Source organism: Sinohyriopsis cumingii, chromosome 1, assembly GCF_028554795.1.
Source record: "Sinohyriopsis cumingii isolate HCF-2022 chromosome 1, ASM2855479v2, whole genome shotgun sequence".
Classification (NCBI taxonomy): domain Eukaryota; kingdom Metazoa; phylum Mollusca; class Bivalvia; order Unionida; family Unionidae; genus Sinohyriopsis; species Sinohyriopsis cumingii.
In genome coordinates, this window is record NC_142961.1 from 170371742 (window position 1) to 170378158 (window position 6417).

Consider the following 6417-nt stretch of genomic DNA (forward strand, 5'->3'; position numbering starts at 1 on the left):
TTTTTCGTCGTAGACCACTTCCCGCTATCGCGTTCATGAGCGCGTTGGTTGCCGCATCGGTGGATGGCGAAGTCGCCATTGGCGGAGTCGTCGCCGCCAACGACTCTAGTTTTTCTTCCACGGCGTTATTTCTTACTTTACTGACATTTGCAGGCATCACTGTCGTTGATGGCATCTGTTTTCGTTTTGAAAATCTCCTGGATTTCACCAACGACATTAGTTTGTCCCGCGCGGCTGAAAGCGCCTTTCCGGCAACATCAATTCCCTTATCACGAATAACATCAATAGCCTTCATTCCTAATTGTTTGGCTAACGACGCTACTTTTGGAGCCATTCTTGTAAATAACCCCGCAATGGTGCTACCGAGACCATCTCCGTAGTACGCGCGGTAAACAGGCAATCGCGAGTTTACCACGTAGACGAGTACTGGTTTATCATGTTTGTAGTGTATGATCATCTTTATTATAAAAACACCAGTTTTCCAATTAATCATCCACTAACTCATCTATGAGCGTTCGATATGTATTAATGTCCATGATACCGCCTGCAAATAACCGCTTGCAAATATCAGCGGCCTCATTGATTATTTCCGTAGAGTTATTTCCGGCTCGTTTTCCTCCGATTAGTATTTCCAGCCGTGATATATCACTGAGAACACTACCAGGACAGGTAACGCCGTAGGATTCTTTACCAACAGAGTATCCTTTTCCTTTTTTTGTTTTTTTACTTTTTACTTCATTGTGGAATATTTTGTAATTATTATCACGCGGTAATAATACATTTTTATGTTTATTTGCCAAATACACTATTCTTGTCCAATCCTTTAACGACTTTATATTTTTCTCGTAGCCGCTATTGATATGCTCATCTCGTGAATTCTTATCAAAATTTACGGCAGTAAAATCAATTAATTCTTCATCGCTGAAGGCTCTGATTTGATCTATTGTGCTCTTTTTAAGAACATTACGGGGTATATTCCCCTCTTTCCGTATTTCTTCCGGTATTTCTTCCGGTATTTCCTCCGGTATTTCTTCTTCTGGTTCTCTTGCGGTGGCGCCTGGTTCTTCCTCGTCGGCCATTGTAACATAAGGTTCTTGTGGGTCCGTTATAGCGAGTGGTGGCGGCCTCCGTGTTGTAGCGAATGCTATTTTCGCAGGGAGTGTTTCCAGAGACTTTTTTGTTTGTTCGGTCTGAGTTGCTATCTTTTCAAGCGCACCGAGGACGGGCACAGTTGCGCTTTTTACCGGGGCAAAGAGTTGTTCGCTTCCAACAGCAAAATCAGTTTGCATTTGTTGCCGCGTTTGAAGTTGTTCTCGGACCCTGTCTCGTAACGGTATGAACTTTTTAAGCGCTGCTAGCCGCTCTCTGGCTAGCCGAGTAGTAAGTGATTCGCCTACCATTATTGCAATTGCTCCGCAATTTCTAATTTCCCGCCGAGTGCGCCATCGGAGGCTCCGTCTATAATCCTTCTAATGTTTTTGATCTTACTAGAAATCTCCCGGCGTCGTTCATAAACACGTCCAAGTTTTTTTCGTATTATTTCAACGGCAGTAAATAGTCCAATGAATGCATTTGCGTCATTGTGGTACAGGTTCTCATTAATCGTATGTTGTAATCGTTTTATAAAAAAGTACTCGCGGGCCAGGGTGAAACGCCCCCGTTTCGATTGTTCGTTAATAATCTCATAATCGGATAATATTTTTTCGCTGTCGAGACCATCAGATAATTCAATTCCTTGATTTTTTAATTTTGAAATCTCGGCTAATATATTATTGATGTCTTCGATATTCATATTCTTATAAAACATCTTATTTCTAATATCAAAAATTTTGATAAAATTATTGGGGGTTATTTTTGACCCCCGTTTTTTGTATGGACAGTACAATGCCGTAAATCCCCACTCGAGTTTCATAGTTAAACATGTTTGCATCGGACTACGGACGCACCTAACAAATAACGAGTTTTTAAAAAATATAAGCACGTAGTGCGTTCCAGGTGAACGCGCATAGGTAACTCATTTACATTGAAACAGACGACTATTTGCAATCACGTGACAGCATAACTCTATCATGGCGACTTCGTCATACCCTCACGAGTTATCCCCCTTCAGATATGAAAATCGAATTCTATGTCCGTTTTTACTTGAGAAAGCTGTTTGATATACTCGTTCTGCAACAAATCGTACTGAGGCGCTACAAATGTCAAAATATTTTCCTGCCTCATTCATCGACTGAAATATTTTTTCCTCGTGCGTTGACGTATCAAATGATTTGACACCCCTTGCTTGCTTTGAGCACTTACCAGTTTGGCCTTTTTTACTGTTTTCACTCTGAGAGATAGCTTGCAGATTACACAGTCTGTTATTTTGATAATTAGAATCAATGTGATCAATAACGAGACTATCTTTGATCAATCCGTGGAAACATTCATAGATGATTCTGTGACAGAGATATTTTTTCCCTCCAGCAGTAAACATTAAATACCCGTGATTGTTTTTCCATCCAACTGGTTTTTTTAGTCTACGGTTTCTAACAACGCCGTCGCGAGATGCCTCGTAATTGACGAGCAAGGGATGCGGCTGAAATTCTTGGTCCATTTGTATAATAATACTACTTGTCTAATTCATTATTTGCTTTAATTATAAACCTTTCAATGTAGTCTTGAGGGTTTTTTATAATCCTGTCGTTGTTGGGGTCAATGATGGCGTTTTTCATTCGTTTGTCATAATAGCGTTTTAACTCCCTGTATCGCTTTTCGCCACAATTGATACACAACTGCGATTTTCCTCTTACACCAACGTGGCAAACCAAGCACGGGAGGGGGCCAAGAGAACCATTACGAACGCTTTGTAAATGATACCCGCAGAATTCACCTCTACATGATTTATTGCACGGGGTTGTCGACCCAATCATCAACCATTTGCATTTATTCATTATACTATATTCTTTTATTTAAATACTTGTTTTAATTATATGGAGGAGTTCGAGAGATTAGCAGCAATTAAGCCCTGGAAAAATATTAAATTCAATCTCGATAGAGTCCTCAAGGACGTACCAAAAGATTCAATAAACGATAGAACCCTGTTGAATAAAATACGCGATTGTATCAATGAATTCAAGCGTGATGGTGCATCTCATAGTTGGTCAACATTTCGAATTGATGGTGTTGTTGATGCAACCATGAACGACAACCGCGCAGCAACGATAATATCACAACTTGACTGCAACAAGTATTTCTTCAGAGTAAAATTCATTGTCCGGGTGGAATCAGGTGATTGGATCATACGTGATAAATTTGAACCAGTTCTCAGCGACAAGAAAACAGTCATTGTCAGCCGCGACTCCAAGCCGGGGCTGTTAACCGGAATTGACAAACCATACTATGAACGAGCGTATCCTGAAACAGCAGTTGTTTATGGAATATACCCGTTAAATAAGAAACCTGATATCGGAAAACTGAAACCAATGAGACAGTCAACGGGGATAAATTGTGTAGCAGAACGAGTAATAGAGCATTTTACAAATGCATGTCGAGGAAACAAATTGACTAGTTTACGATGTAGCAAAATCAACCAGTGGGAACTAACCGTAAAAGAGCGAGGAGCAACCATCAGCGACATAGCGAGATTGGAAACGTCGCTGAGATTTCCAATAACCGTCACAACGATAACCGGTGAAGTATTACACGAATCAAAGTACAAATCGAAGGGAGCCCCAATCAAAATTATTGATCATAACGAACACGCATGGACGCCCGCGGTCACAATATTTCCACGGGATAGAACAGTAAAGTATATCCCGGGGGAATTTTTGGGAGAGGATGGTTTTCTCGCGGAGAGGAAACTATTTGATGCTATTGCTTGTTTGTGTAAAAACGACCCTGTATCAGTGTGGTTACTTTGCAGCGCTGAAAACGATGCGGATACCTTTGATCAGTTTGTAAGACCAAACGGTGAATTATATCGCACTGAAGCGTTTCACAACAAGATGAAAAAAACCGCCATAGAATTTGAAGAGCATGATGAACAACTGCTAACAAATTGTTTTACGATTCCATCGGTTGCAGCTCATGTTTCAGCAAGGAAAAATGCGTGGAGTCCAACACGCAAGGAATTTCTGCCGGATGTACAATCCAGTTGTTTGGAATACTATCACGGTGGACTATGGAACACTGAATACAACCGCGACGCTATGATCTCGGTTGATATGGTTGCCTGTTATCCAGCGAGTTTTCTCGGGTATGGATCCGCCGCTGAGTATTTCAAACGATTTGGACACCCCAGACATGAAATGACTCGTGTTGCTATTAATGGACCACTGCCTGATTTTGATTTAACCGGATTCGCTCGCATAGTATCATTTGAGTTCGCGGCAGGACTTCATCGCTGTTGCTATATTTGGATCGGTAGACACATGTCTGAAAAGAAGTGGCTGCCAATAGCGCTGCTACGGTATATGATTGATTGTGGCATGCTTGTATCGTTGATTGTCAGTGACGCGATTATATCATACCGGGCACAGACTGAAGTCTGGTTACCAGAACCGGAGCGTCTAGATAGCATAATTGACGAGTCCAGAAAACACATTGATGCCGACGAGGAATATATCATCGAATAGTCCAGGAGGATATTCAACCAACGAAACCGCGAGGCAAAAGATCTCGGTAGAAAAATAATCGGTAAGTTCACACAAGGTGGAAAAAACCACGACTACAAACGATATTGCTCACGGCTGATTATAGATGACGCAGAATATGATTTCGTAATCAAGGACGCAGTGGCGAAAAATAGATACGTGAACTGCAAAACAGCTTTCTTGTCCAATGGAACGAGCTTGGGTACAGTTGTTACCTACAGCGACGGAGACAGCCCAGCATACCCGCATTTGAGGGCGTCTATGCTGGGTTATGCTTGCATAAATTTATTCTCGATGATAAATAGATTTCCCGACACCGCGGTTAGAGTAGCCGTTGATTCATTTTATATAGACGTAAAGTATAAGGGAAACATAGCCGAGTTTACTAGTCCGGACGAGAGTTGGGGCACATGGAGAATTAAAAATGAAATACTACGCGATTATTCACCATCAGCAGATGTCACCGTTGAGAACAATCACTTACGCGGTGATAAATTGTCAGAGTGGTCTAATGCACCATCGTGTTCTGATCCAATTTGTAAACACAAAACAGTTTATTTAAGCGGCTGTGGCGGGTCGGGAAAGACGACTCGGGCAATTGAATTATTTCGAACGCGGGCAAGTATAATCGTGCTTACACCGACCCATAGACTAGCGCGAGAGATAAAACAACGAAATGTTGACGCCGTTACTTATCACAGCTTTTTTCGATACAGCGGTGGTGAGTGGACTCCTGATCGAATGGGCGAAAAATTTATTCCTGAGGTTATCATCTGGGATGAGATATGTACTGTTTCGTTAGATGTTTTACAAATATTTCTTGATTGGTTGCTGCTCGCGAATACAGCGGTGATCATGTGTGGCGACCATGGCCAACCACCACCATTTGTCGGCGAGGGTCCACATGATTGGTTGAGCGGGTTTGTGGACTATTATGAAGAAACCGATACTGATTACCGAGCACTTGATGAACAACTGCGCGAGGTTAAGAAATTAATCAGATTACAGCCGGATAGAATTCAATGTGAAATAATCCGCGAGATGATTCCGGAAACGCCGTTAAATGAATTCTGGGAAACATGGAGACCAAACGATTTGATTGTAGCGAGTAGAAAGATAGTCAGAGGCACACTTCAGCAAAAGTTGTTTACGTTGCATAAGGAAAAGTTTCCAACGCGTCCAGTGCCGTTATGCTATAGACCCGCCGATACACGGCGGCAGAACATTGAAGTTGAAATCCCGGGCCCGACAGCGTCAGGGACAAAAAAACAAATTCTCGTGCTGAATGATATCGTGCTCGTTGATATCAGCGTCGTCGAGGACGCGCTACGTGCTGATAAATCCCCGTGGACGCTAGGATACGCAACGACAATACATTCCTCGCAGGGACTGACTATCACGGATACAATTGTTTGGATGGTTGATAATCGCATCGAATGGTCAAATCTAGTCTATCTTGCAGTGTCCAGAGTACGGAGGATAAATCAGCTTCAAAGAATTGTTATTGACGAAGCCAGTGACAACGATGACATTATTGACGCTAGCGTCATTGATAGAAAACTCTCGGGTTACCGCCAACAGGATAAAAAAAAACAGCGGCGTTTTGATATTGATGCCGAATTATTAATCTCGCTACGACAACAACAGAATAATCACTGCGCGAGTTGCAATTGTATAATGAGTTGGCGCTATTCGGATAAAGACGCTCGCCAATTTACCGTGGACAGAATCGATAACAGTCTCGGTCATGTCAAAACCAATGTGAGATTGACCTGTCTTGAGT